Here is a 15,754-nt window from a genome sequence, read left to right as displayed (position 1 = left end):
AACAGGATTCACCTCGGAAGAAAAACTCGGTATCATTGAGATCTGATCCTACGAGCTGCAAAAACATCACTCCGCGAGTCACTTTTGCCAAGAAGAAGATTCACTATGAAGTAATTACAGACGATACCATGAAATACATGTTAGTGGAGCTAACAAGAACGGAGAAACAATCTAGGAACAATGCTGACAAACTAATAGATGTTATAAGAGAAACTTAATTGGAGTATCTTGAATGGAAAGATTTGTTGCGTTTTATATATCATAATGTTGCGGTTGTGGCAGTCAGAAAAGTGGCAGTCAGAGAAGTGGTAGTCAGAGAAGTGGCAGTCAGAGAAGTGGCAGTCAGAGAAGTGGTAGTCAGAAAAGTGGTAGTCAGAGAAGTGGCAGTCAGAGAAGTGGCAGTCAGAAAAGTGGTAGTCAGAGAAGTGGCAGTCAGAGAAGTGGCAGTCAGAAAAGTGGTAGTCAGAGAAGTGGCAGTCAGAGAAGTGGTAGTCAGAGAAGTGGTAGTCAGAGAAGTGGTAGTCAGAGAAGTGGCAGTCAGAGAAGTGGCAGTCAGAGAATTGGTAGTCAGAGAAGTGGTAGTCAGAGAAGTGGCAGTCAGAGAAGTGGTAGTCAGAGAAGTGGCAGTCAGAGAAGTGGTCAGAGAAGTGGCAGAGAAGTGGTAGTCAGAGAAGTGGTAGTCAGAGTCAGAGAAGTGGCAGTCAGAAAAGTGGCAGTCAGAGAAGTGGCAGTCAGAAAAGTGGCAGTCAGAGAAGTGGTAGTCAGAGAAGTGGTAGTCAGAGAAGTGGTAGTCAGAGAAGTGGCAGTCAGAGAAGTGGTAGTCAGAGAAGTGGCAGTCAGAGAAGTGGCAGTCAGAGAAGTGGCAGTGGTCAGTTGGCAGTCAGAAAAGTGGCAGTCAGAGAAGTGGCAGTCAGAGAAGTAGAAGTCAGAGAAGTGGCAGCAGTCAGAGAAGTGGTGGCAGTCAGAAAAGTGGCAGTGGTAGTCAGAGAAGTGGCAGTCAGAGAAGTGGCAGTCAGAGAAGTGGCAGTCAGAGAAGTGGCAGTCAGAAAAGTGGCAGTCAGAGAAGTGGCAGTCAGAGAAGTGGCAGTCAGAGAAGTGGTAGTCAGAGAAGTGGCAGTCAGAGAAGTGGCAGTCAGAGAAGTGGCAGTCAGAGAAGTGGTAGTCAGAGAAGTGGTAGTCAGAGAAGTGGCAGTCAGAGAAGTGGTAGTCAGAGAAGTGGTAGTCAGAGAAGTGGCAGTCAGAGAAGTGGCAGTCAGAGAAGTGGCAGTCAGAGAAGTGGCAGTCAGAGAAGTGGTAGTCAGAGAAGTGGCAGTCAGAGAAGTGGCAGTCAGAGAAGTGGCAGTCAGAAAAGTGGCAGTCAGAGAAGTGGCAGTCAGAGAAGTGGCAGTCAGAGAAGTGGCAGTCAGAGAAGTGGCAATCAGAGAAGTGGCAGTCAGAGAAGTGGCAGTCAGAGAAGTGGCAGTCAGAAAAGTGGCAGTCAGAGAAGTGGCAGTCAGAGAAGTGGCAGTCAGAGAAATGGCAGTCAGAGAAGTGGCAATCAGAGAAGTGGCAGTCAGAAAAGTGGCAGTCAGAGAAGTGGCAGTGGCAGTCAGAGAAGTGGCAGAGAAGTGGTAGTCAGAGAAGTAGTAGTCAGAGAAGTGGCAGTCAGAGAAGTGGCAGTCAGAGAAGTGGTAGTCAGAGAAGTGGCAGTCAGAGAAGTGGCAGTCAGAGAAGTGGCAGTCAGAGAAGTGGTAGTCAGAGAAGTGGCAGTCAGAGAAGTGGTAGTCAGAAAAGTGGCAGTCAGAGAAGTGGCAGTCAGAGAAGTGGTAGTCAGAAAAGTGGCAGTCAGAGAAGTGGCAGTCAGAGAAGTGGTAGTCAGAGAAGTGGCAGTCAGAGAAGTGGCAGTCAGAGAAGTGGTAGTCAGAGAAGTGGCAGTCAGAGAAGTGGCAGTCAGAGAAGTGGTAGTCAGAAAAGTGGCAGTCAGAAAAGTGGTAGTCAGAAAAGTGGCAGTCAGAAAAGTGGTAGTCAAAGAAGTGGTAGTCAGAAAAGTGGCTGCCAAGGTTGAATGAAGAATCTCGAGTGATTACCAAAATTTATATGAAGTATGTCAACTTGATTCGACATCCACATATATAAGAGACCTATCCACACAGAGACCTATCCACACAGAGATCTATCCACACACAGATCTATCCACACAGAGACCTATCCATATAGAGACCTATCCACACACAGATCTATCCACACAGAGACCTATTCATACACAGATCTATCCACACAGAGACCTATCCACACAGAGACCTATCCACATAGAGACCTATCCACACACAGATCTATCCACACAGAGACCTATCCATACACAGATCTATCCACACAGAGACCTATCCATACACAGATCTATCCACACAGAGACCTATCCACACACATATCTATCCACACAGAGACCTATCCACACAGAGACCTATCCACATAGAGACCTATCCACACAGAGATCTATCCACACAGAGACCTATCCACACAGAGACCTATCCACACAGAGACCTATCCACACAGAGACCTATCCACACAGAGACCTATCCACACAGAGACCTATCCACACAGAGACCTATCCATACACAGATTTATCCACACAGACATCTATCGACACAGAGATGTATTAAAGTAAGCTACTCTCTTTCAACAGTTCACCATAACTGCTGAAACAACACTAAGGTGATCACATCTTGCTATAACCTGGACTGACAAATAAAAATGTACAAAATTTCAAGAATCTGGGGCTAAGATTTGGACTTAAGAAATAAACAAAATATTTTCTTTTATGTAGTTATTAGGTTGATAACTTATGCAAACACTGCTTATCTGACTTATTTATTTATGAACTGTTTAAGTGTGTTGAAAAATTACTTGACACCAGAATAAAGTTTGTTCTAGTGCATGATTTTTTTCAAGTTAGTTTATTTTAATTTTAATTTAGAAAAATATTTACTGTGAGCTTCAGAAAATCAGAAAATTATGCTAAATATAATGTTATCGTTTAATATGCACTGGTGTGTGCATTATCCCTACCATCACAGCAACCTTGTAAACTAACATTACTGACTATTCTTTACAAAAAAAATGTAAAATAAGTATAAATTGTTATCGCAAAGAAGAATAAGCCTCGAGTTAAGCTTATGGTTAATTACGAGACATGAAACAACGAATTTTTGTCCTGAACGAGAAAACTGATATGTTCCTAGAGCTGGAATTTTGTTGGATGTAGGAGCAAAGCTTGTCAAGCTTACCCACAGCACTACAATCAATCTTATTGGATGTAGGAGCAAAGCTTGTCAAGCTTACCCACAGCACTACAATCAATCTTATTGGATATAGGAGCAAAGCTTGGCAACCTTACCCACAGCACTACAATCAATCTTGTTGGATGTAGGAGCCTTGTCAAGCTTAGCACTACAATCAATCTTGTTGGATGTAGGAGCAAAGCTTGTCAAGCTTACCCACAGCACTACAATCAATCTTGTTGGATGTAGGAGCAAAGCTTGTCAAGCTTACCCACAGCACTACAATCAATCTTGTTGGATGTAGGAGCAAAGCTTGTCAAGCTTACCCACAGCACTACAATCAATCTTGTTGGATGCAGGAGCAAAGCTTGTCAAGCTTACCCACAGCACTACAATCCTGACAACAACCAGGAAAATATCTAAGTCTTGTTCAAGAGGACTCGAGGTGTTTGTAATGGTATGAGACACCTACACCATGGTATGTAATGGTATGATGCACCTACACCATGGTATGTAATGGTATGATGCACCTACACCATGGTATGTAATGGTATGAGACACCTACACCATGGTATGTAATGGTATGAGACACCTACACCATGGTATGTAATGGTATGATGCACCTACACCATGGTATGTAATGGTATGAGACACCTACACCATGGTATGTAATGGTATGATGCACCTAAACCATGGTATGTAATGGTATGATGCACCTAAACCATGGTATGTAATGGTATGATGCACCTACACCATGGTATGTAATGGTATGATACACCTACACCATGGTATGTAATGGTATGATGCACCTAAACCATGGTATGTAATGGTATGATGCACCTAAACCATGGTATGTAATGGTATGATGCACCTACACCATGGTATGTAATGGTATGATACACCTACACCATGGTATGTAATGGTATGATGCAATTAAACCATGGAATGTAATGGTATGATGCACCTAAACCATGGTATGTAATGGTATGATGCACCTAAACCATGGTTTGTAATGGTATGATGCACCTACACCATGGTATGATACACCTACATCATGGTATGATACACCTACATCATGGTATGATACACCTACATCATGGTATGATACACCTACATCATGGTATGATACACCTACACCATGGTATGATACACCTACATCATGGTATGATACACCTACATCATGGTATGATACACCTACATCATGGTATGATACACCTACATCATGGTATGATACACCTACATCATGGTATGATACACCTACACCATGGTATGATACACCTACATCATGGTATGATACACCTACATCATGGTATGATACACCTACACCATGGTATGATACACCTACATCATGGTATGATACACCTACACCATGGTATGATACACCTACACCATGGTATGATACACCTACATCATGGTATGATACACCTACACCATGGTATGATACACCTGCATCATGGTATGATACACCTGCATCATGGTATGATACACCTACATCATGGTATGATACACCTGCATCATGGTATGATACACCTACACCATGGTATGATACACCTACATCATGGTATGATACACCTACATCATGGTATGATACACCTACATCATGGTATGATACACCTACATCATGGTATGATACACCTACATCATGGTATGATACACCTACACCATGGTATGATACACCTACATCATGGTATGATACACCTGCATCATGGTATGATACACCTGCATCATGGTATGATACACCTACATCATGGTATGATACACCTACATCATGGTATGATACACCTACATCATGGTATGATACACCTACATCATGGTATGATACACCTGCATCATGGTATGATACACCTACATCATGGTATGATACACCTACATCATGGTATGATACACCTACATCATGGTATGATACACCTACATCATGGTATGATACACCTACATCATGGTATGATACACCTACACCATGGTATGATACACCTACATCATGGTATGATACACCTACATCATGGTATGATACACCTACATCATGGTATGATACACCTACATCATGGTATGATACACCTACATCATGGTATGATACACCTACACCATGGTATGATACACCTACATCATGGTATGATACACCTACATCATGGTATGATACACCTACACCATGGTATGATACACCTACATCATGGTATGATACACCTACACCATGGTATGATACACCTACACCATGGTATGATACACCTGCATCATGGTATGATACACCTACATCATGGTATGATACACCTGCATCATGGTATGATACACCTGCATCATGGTATGATACACCTACATCATGGTATGATACACCTGCATCATGGTATGATACACCTGCATCATGGTATGATACACCTGCATCATGGTATGATACACCTACACCATGGTATGATACACCTGCATCATGGTATGATGCACCTACACCATGGTATGATACACCTGCATCATGGTATGATACACCTGCATCATGGTATGATACACCTACATCATGGTATGATACACCTGCATCATGGTATGATACACCTGCATCATGGTATGATACACCTACATCATGGTATGATACACCTACATCATGGTATGATACACCTACATCATGGTATGATACACCTACATCATGGTATGATACACCTGCATCATGGTATGATACACCTACATCATGGTATGATACACCTACATCATGGTATGATACACCTACATCATGGTATGATACATCATGGTATGATACACCTACATCATGGTATGATACATCATGGTATGATACACCTGCATCATGGTATGATACACCTTCATCATGGTATGATACATCATGGTATGATACACCTACATCATGGTATGATACACCTACATCATGGTATGATACACCTGCATCATGGTATGATACACCTGCATCATGGTATGATACACCTACATCATGGTATGATACACCTACATCATGGTATGATACACCTGCATCATGGTATGATACACCTACATCATGGTATGATACACCTACATCATGGTATGATACACCTGCATCATGGTATGATACACCTACATCATGGTATGATACACCTACATCATGGTATGATACACCTACATCATGGTATGATACACCTGCATCATGGTATGATACACCTACATCATGGTATGATACACCTGCATCATGGTATGATACACCTACATCATGGTATGATACATCTGCATCATGGTATGATACACCTACATCATGGTATGATACACCTGCATCATGGTATGGTACACCTACATCATGGTATGATACACCTACATCATGGTATGATACACCTACATCATGGTATGATACACCTACATCATGGTATGGTACACCTACATCATGGTATGATACACCTACATCATGGTATGGTACACCTGCATCATGGTATGATACACCTACATGGTATGATACACGTGCATCATGGTATGATACACCTACATGGTATGATACACGTGCATCATAGTATGATACACGTGCATCATGGTATGATACATCTACATGGTATGATACACCTGCATCATGGTATGGTACACCTACATCATGGTATGATACACCTACATCATGGTATGATACACCTACATCATGGTATGATACACCTACATCATGGTATGGTACACCTACATCATGGTATGATACACCTACATCATGGTATGGTACACCTACATCATGGTATGATACACCTACATCATGGTATGATACACCTGCATCATGGTATGATACACCTACATCATGGTATGATACACCTGCATCATGGTATGATACACCTACATGGTAAGATACACGTGCATCATGGTATGATACACGTGCATCATGGTATGATACACCTGCATCATGGTATGATACACCTACATCATGGTATGATACACTTGCATCATGGTATGATACACCTACATCATGGTATGATACACTTGCATCATGGTATGATACACCTACATCATGGTATGATACACCTACATCATGGTATGATACACGTGCATCATGGTATGATACACCTACATCATGGTATGATACACCTACATCATGGTATGATACACCTACATCATGGTATGGTACACCTACATCATGGTATGATACACCTACATCATGGTATGGTACACCTACATCATGGTATGATACACCTACATCATGGTATGATACACTTACATCATGGTATGATACACCTGCATCATGGTATGATACACCTACATCATGGTATGATACACCTACATCATGGTATGATACACCTACATCATGGCATGATACACCTGCATCATGGTATGATACACCTACATCATGGTATGATACACCTGCATCATGGTATGATACACCTACATCATGGTATGATACACCTACATCATGGCATGATACACCTACATCATGGTATGATACACCTACATCATGGTATGATACACCTGCATCATGGTATGATACACCTACATCATGGTATGATACACGTGCATCATGGTATGTAATGGTATACAACACCTGCACCATGTTTTGGAAACATATATACAGTTATATGGAACTTTTACTGACAATGTTTCGCTCACACAGTGAAGTTGATCAAGTCACAAGCAGATAAAGCAGATAAACATCTGTTTCTACAATTTAAATGAAACTCTTCCCCAAATTTTTTTTGGAACGTTAGATACTGAGCGGACTCGCTCCTCACTTGTTCTTCTAGGCACCATTGTTGCTCACTACTATATATAAGCTCGTCATTCTTGCCAGGTTTATCTGTACCTTTGTACCAGGAGTCAAAGGGATGACGTAATAATGTTTTTGTCACGCAGCCAACGATCTTCTCAAACTATTTCTCTACTTATGTTCACAGAAACAAAATATGAAAAGAATATTGTTATATTCTTACCTTGTTAATGATGGTTGGTTGGTTAATTAGGTTTAAAGCCTATCGGCTACTCACTCTTTTATTAAACGTGAATATCGCCGTGTCACCATCACCCAAATTAAGGATTAAAATCTCAGCATAAATCCACTGAGAAAATCCTCTCAGCATTTTAAGGTTGACTGAAAATCACCAAAATATCATTCTCATATTGTCGTGATTTTTGTAGTGTTTTATTTGTAATTATATAAAATAATATCATCATATATTTTTATTTTCGTGGTAAAGGATTTAATTTTGAGTTTTACACATTATATGTACATGGTAGGTGGAGTGCAGGTGGTGATTCTGTTACGACATGTACATGGTAGGTGGAGTGCAGGTGGTGTTTCTGTTACGACATATACATGGTAGGTGGAGTGCAGGTGGTGATTCTGTTACGACATGTACATGGTAGGTGGAGTGCAGGTGGTGTTTCTGTTACGACATATACATGGTAGGTGGAGTGTAGGTGGTGATTCTGTTACGACATGTACATGGTAGGTGGAGTGCAGGTGGTGTTTCTGTTACGACATATACATGGTAGGTGGAGTGTAGGTGGTGATTCTGTTACGACATATACATGGTAGGTGGAGTGTAGGTGGTGATTCTGTTACGACATATACATGGTAGGTGGAGTGTAGGTGGTGATTCTGTTACGACATGTACATGGTAGGTGGAGTGTAGGTGGTGATTCTGTTACGACATATACATGGTAGGTGGAGTGTAGGTGGTGATTCTGTTACGACATATACATGGTAGGTGGAGTGCAGGTGGTGTTTCTGTTACATGTACATGGTAGGTGGAGTGTAGGTGGTGATTCTGTTACGACATATACATGGTAGGTGGAGTGTAGGTGGTGATTCTGTTACGACATATACATGGTAGGTGGAGTGTAGGTGGTGATTCTGTTACGACATGTACATGGTAGGTGGAGTGTAGGTGGTGATTCTGTTACGACATATACATGGTAGGTGGAGTGTAGGTGGTGATTCTGTTACGACATATACATGGTAGGTGGAGTGTAGGTGGTGATTCTGTTACGACATATACATGGTAGGTGGAGTGTAGGTGGTGATTCTGTTACGACATATACATGGTAGGTGGAGTGTAGGTGGTGATTCTGTTACGACATGTACATGGTAGGTGGAGTGTAGGTGGTGATTCTGTTACGACATATACATGGTAGGTGGAGTGTAGGTGGTGATTCTGTTACGACATATACATGGTAGGTGGAGTGCAGGTGGTGTTTCTGTTACATGTACATGGTAGGTGGAGTGTAGGTGGTGATTCTGTTACGACATATACATGGTAGGTGGAGTGTAGGTGGTGATTCTGTTACGACATATACATGGTAGGTGGAGTGCAGGTGGTGTTTCTGTTACATGTACATGGTAGGTGGAGTGCAGGTGGTGATTCTGTTACATGTACATGGTAGGTGGAGTGCATGTGGTGATTCTGTTACATGTACATGGTAGGTGGAGTGCAGGTGGTGATTCTGTTACATGTACATGGTAGGTGGAGTGTAGGTGGTGATTCTGTTACGACATATACATGGTAGGTGGAGTGCAGGTGGTGTTTCTGTTACGACATGTACATGGTAGGTGGAGTGCAGGTGGTGATTCTGTTACATGTACATGGTAGGTGGAGTGCAGGTGGTGATTCTGTTACATGTACATGGTAGGTGGAGTGCAGGTGGTGATTCTGTTACATGTACATGGAAGGTGGAGTGCATGTGGTGATTCTGTTACGACATGTACATGGTAGGTGGAGTGTAGGTGGTGATTCTGTTACGACATGTACATGGTAGGTGGAGTGCAGGTGGTGATTCTGTTACGACATGTACATGGTAGGTGGAGTGCAGGTGGTGATTCTGTTACGACATGTACATGGTAGGTGGAGTGCAGGTGGTGTTTCTGTTACGACATGTACATGGTAGGTGGAGTGCAGGTGGTGATTCTGTTACGACATGTACATGGTAGGTGGAGTGCAGGTGGTGTTTCTGTTACGACATGTACATGGTAGGTGGAGTGCAGGTGGTGATTCTGTTACGACATGTACATGGTAGGTGGAGTGCAGGTGGTGATTCTGTTACGACATGTACATGGTAGGTGGAGTGCAGGTGGTGTTTCTGTTACGACATGTACATGGTAGGTGGAGTGCAGGTGGTGATTCTGTTACGACATGTACATGGTAGGTGGAGTGCAGGTGGTGATTCTGTTACGACATGTACATGGTAGGTGGAGTGTAGGTGGTGATTCTGTTACGACATGTACATGGTAGGTTGAGTGCAGGTGGTGATTCTGTTACGACATGTACATGGTAGGTTGAGTGCAGGTGGTGATTCTGTTACATGTACATGGTAGGTTGAGTGCAGGTGGTGATTCTGTTACGACATGTACATGGTAGGTGGAGTGCAGGTGGTGATTCTGTTACGACATGTACATGGTAGGTGGAGTGCAGGTGGTGATTCTGTTACGACATGTACATGGTAGGTGGAGTGCAGGTGGTGATTCTGTTACGACATGTACATGGTAGGTTGAGTGCAGGTGGTGATTCTGTTACGACATGTACATGGTAGGTGGAGTGCAGGTGGTGATTCTGTTACGACATGTACATGGTAGGTGGAGTGCAGGTGGTGATTCTGTTACGACATGTACATGGTAGGTTGAGTGCAGGTGGTGATTCTGTTACGACATGTACATGGTAGGTGGATTATCATCTTGGTCATATATATTTCATAAGATCAAATAAGATCTGGACGCTGATTTACACAACTTGTTGTTTCCTTATTCCTTGACAAGTCATCATTAATACTCACACAGTTACTAGAAAATGTAACTAAACTTCTAACTTATGATTTCTCATTGGCTATGGTAAATATAGATTGATCTTAGTTTACTGACGAACAAAGTGTACAGAGTTTCTTGTGGTGTGAAACTCACCACAATGAAACTGATCCGAAGAGACATTCTCCAGATCCTGCTGACCATCAAGCAATCTGAAGTTCATTAACTATGTCAATGAACTGGTAAATTTGTCAGTAGATCACAGTGTGAAGAATGGTGCACCAACAACCATGATCACAGTGTGAAGAATGGTGCAGCAACAACCATGATCACAGTGTGAAGAATGGTGCAGCAACAACCATGATCACAGTGTGAAGAATGGTGCACCAACAACCATGATCACAGTGTGATGAATGGTGCAGCAACAACCATGATTACAGTGTGAAGAATGGTGCACCAACAACCATGATCACAGTGTGAAGAATGGTGCACCAACAACCATGATCACAGTGTGAAGAATGGTGCAGCAACAACCATGATTACAGTGTGAAGAATGGTGCACCAACAACCATGATCACAGTGTGAAGAATGGTGCACCAACAACCATGATCACAGTGTGAAGAATGGTGCACCAACAACCATGATTACAGTGTGAAGAATGGTGCAGCAACAACCATGATCACAGTGTGAAGAATGGTGCACCAACAACCATGATCACAGTGTGAAGAATGGTGCAGCAACAACCATGATTACAGTGTGATGAATGGTGCAGCAACAACCATGATCACAGTGTGAAGAATGGTGCACCAACAACCATGATCACAGTGTGATGAATGGTGAACCAACAACCATGATCACAGTGTGAAGAATGGTGCACCAACAACCATGATCAAAGTGTGAAGAATGGTGCAGCAACAACCATGATTACAGTGTGATGAATGGTGCACCAACAACCATGATCACAGTGTGAAGAATGGTGCACCAACAACCATGATCACAGTGTGAAGAATGGTGCACCAACAACCATGATCACAGTGTGAAGAATGGTGCACCAACAACCATGATCACAGTGTGATGAATGGTGCACCAACAACCATGATCACAGTGTGAAGAATGGTGCACCAACAACCATGATCACAGTGTGATGAATGGTGCAGCAACAACCATGATCACAGTGTGAAGAATGGTGCACCAACAACCATGATCACAGTGTGAGGAATGGTGCAGCAACAACCATGATCACAGTGTGATGAATGGTGCAGCAACAACCATGATCACAGTGTGAAGAATGGTGCAGCAACAACCATGATCACAGTGTGAAGAATGGTGCACCAACAACCATGATCACAGTGTGAAGAATGGTGCACAAACAACCATGACTACAGTGTGATGAATGGTGCAGCAACAACCATGATCACAGTGTGAAGAATGGTGCAGCAACAACCATGATCACAGTGTGAAGAATGGTGCAGCAACAACCATGACCACAGTGTGAAGAATGGTGCACCAACAACCATGATCAGAGTGTGAAGAATGGTGCACCAACAACCATGATCAGAGTGTGAAGAATGGTGCACCAACAACCATGATCAGAGTGTGAAGAATGGTGCACCAACAACCATGATCAGAGTGTGAAGAATGGTGCACCAACAACCATGATTACAGTGTGATGAATGGTGCACCAACAACCATGATCACAGTGTGATGAATGGTGCAGCAACAACCATGATCACAGTGTGAAGAATGGTGCACCAACAACCATGATCACGGTGTGAAGAATGGTGCACCAACAACCATGATCACAGTGTGATGAATGGTGCAGCAACAACCATGATCACAGAGTGAAGAATGGTGCACCAACAACCATGATCACAGTGTGAAGAATGGTGCAGCAACAACCATGATCACAGTGTGAAGAATGGTGCAGCAACAACCATGATCACAGTGTGAAGAATGGTGCAGCAACAACCATGATCACAGTGTGAAGAATGGTGCAGCAACAACCATGATCACAGAGTGAAGAATGGTGCAGCAACAACCATGATCACAGTGTGAAGAATGGTGCACCAACAACCATGGTACTTGATAAAGGACTCACAGTATTGTTACTTCCATCATACTCTCCTTCCTTCATACTCTCCTTCCTTCATACTCTCCTTCCATCATACTCTCCTTCCATCATACTCTCCTTCCATCATACTCTCCTTCCATCATACTCTCCTTCCATCATACTCTCCTTCCATCATACTCTCCTTCCATCATACTCTCCTCCCATCATACTCTCCTCCCATCATACTCTCCTTCCATCATACTCTCCTTCCATCATACTCTCCTTCCATCATACTCTCCTTCCATCATACTCTCCTTCCATCATACTCTCCTTCCTTCATACTCTCCTTCCTTCATACTCTCCTTCCTTCATACTCTCCTTCCATCATACTCTCCTTCCATCATACTCTCCTTCCATCATACTCTCCTTCCATCATACTCTCCTTCCATCATACTCTCCTTCCTTCATACTCTCCTTCCTTCATACTCTCCTTCCATCATACTCTCCTTCCATCATACTCTCCTTCCTTCATACTCTCCTTCCATCATACTCTCCTTCCATCATACTCTCCTTCCATCATACTCTCCTTCCATCATACTCTCCTTCCATCATACTCTCCTTCCTTCATACTCTCCTTCCTTCATACTCTCCTTCCATCATACTCTCCTTCCTTCATACTCTCCTTCCTTCATACTCTCCTTCCATCATACTCTCCTTCGTTCATACTCTCCTTCCATCATACTCTCCTTCCATCATACTCTCCTTCGTTCATACTCTCCTTCCATCATACTCTCCTTCCATCATACTCTCCTTCCATCATACTCTCCTTCCTTCATACTCTCCTTCCATCATACTCTCCTTCCATCATACTCTCCTTCCATCATACTCTCCTTCCACCATATTCTCCTTCTCTCCTCCCATCATACTCTCCTCCCATCATACTCTCCTTCCATCATACTCTCCTTCCATCATACTCTCCTTCCACCATACTCTCCTTCCATCATACTCTCCTTCCATCATACTCTCCTTCCATCATACTCTCCTTCCATCATACTCTCCTTCCATCATACTCTCCTTCCTTCATACTCTCCTTCCATCATACTCTCCTTCCATCATACTCTCCTTCCATCATACTCTCCTTCCTTCATACATATCATACTCTCCTTCCATCATACTCTCCTTCCATCATACTCTCCTTCCATCATACTCTCCTTCCTCTCCTTCCTTCATACTCTCCTTCCATCATACTCTCCTTCCATCATACTCTCCTTCCATCATACTCTCCTTCCATCATACTCTCCTTCCATCATACTCTCCTTGCATCATACTCTCCTTCCATCATACTTCCTTCATACTCTCCTTCCTCTCATACTCTCCTTCCTTCATACTCTCCTTCCATCATACTCTCCTTCCTTACTCTCCTTCCATACTCTCCTTCCTACCTCATACTCTCCTTCCATCATACTCTCCTTCCATCATACTCTCCTTCCATCATACTCTCCTTCCATCATACTCTCCTTCCATCATACTCTCCTTCCATCATACTCTCCTTCCATCATACTCTCCTTCCATCATACTCTCCTTCCATCATACTCTCCTTCCATCATACTCTCCTTCCTTCATACTCTCCTTCCATCATACTCTCCTTCCATCATACTCTCCTTCCATCATACTCTCCTTCCATCATACTCTCCTTCCATCATACTCTCCTTCCATCATACTCTCCTTCCATCATACTCTCCTTCCATCATACTCTCCTTCCATCTCCTTCCTTCATACTCTCCTTCCTTCATACTCTCCTTCCATCATACTCTCCTTCCTCTCCTTCCTTCATCATACTCTCCTTCCATCATACTCTCCTTCCATCATACTCTCCTTCCATCATACTCTCCTTCCATCATACTCCATCCTCCCATCATACTCTCCTTCCATCATACTCTCCTTCCATCATACTCTCCTTCCATCATACTCTCCTTCCATCATACTCTCCTTCCTCTCCTTCCATCATACTCTCCTTCCTTCATACTCTCCTTCCATCATACTCTCCTTCCATCATACTCTCCTTCCATCATACTCTCCTTCCATCATACTCTCCTTTCTTCCTCTCCTTCCTTCATCATACTCTCCTTCCTTCATACTCTCCTTCCATCATACTCTCCTTCCATCATACTCTCCTTCCATCATACTCTCCTTCCATCATACTCTCCTTCCATACTCTCCTTCCTTTATACTCTCCTTCCATCATACTCTCCTTCCATCATACTCTCCTTCCATCATACTCTCCTTCCATATTCTCCTTCCATCATACTCTCCTTCCTTCATACTCTCCTTCCATCATACTCTCCTTCCATCATACTCTCCTTCCATCATACTCTCCTTCCATCATACTCTCCTTCCTTCATACTCTCCTTCCATCATACTCTCCTTCCATCATACTCTCCTTCCATCATACTCTCCTTCCATCATACTCTCCTTCCTTCATACTCTCCTTCCATCATACTCTCCTTCCATCATACTCTCCTTCCATCATACTCCTTCCTTCCATCATACTCTCCTTCCATCATACTCTCCTTCCATCATACTCTCCTTCCATCATACTCTCCTTCCATACATACTCTCCTTCCATCATACTCTCCTTCCATCATACTCTCCATCCATCATACTCTCCTTCCATCATACTCTCCTTCCATCATACTCTCCTTCCATCATACTCTCCTTCCATCATACTCTCCTTCCATCATACTCTCCTTCCATCATCATACTCTCCTTCCATCATACTCTCCTTCC

The sequence above is a fragment of the Cherax quadricarinatus genome, chromosome 32, assembly GCF_038502225.1.
Source record: "Cherax quadricarinatus isolate ZL_2023a chromosome 32, ASM3850222v1, whole genome shotgun sequence".
Taxonomy (NCBI): domain Eukaryota; kingdom Metazoa; phylum Arthropoda; class Malacostraca; order Decapoda; family Parastacidae; genus Cherax; species Cherax quadricarinatus.
This window is presented reverse-complemented; position numbering follows the sequence as displayed.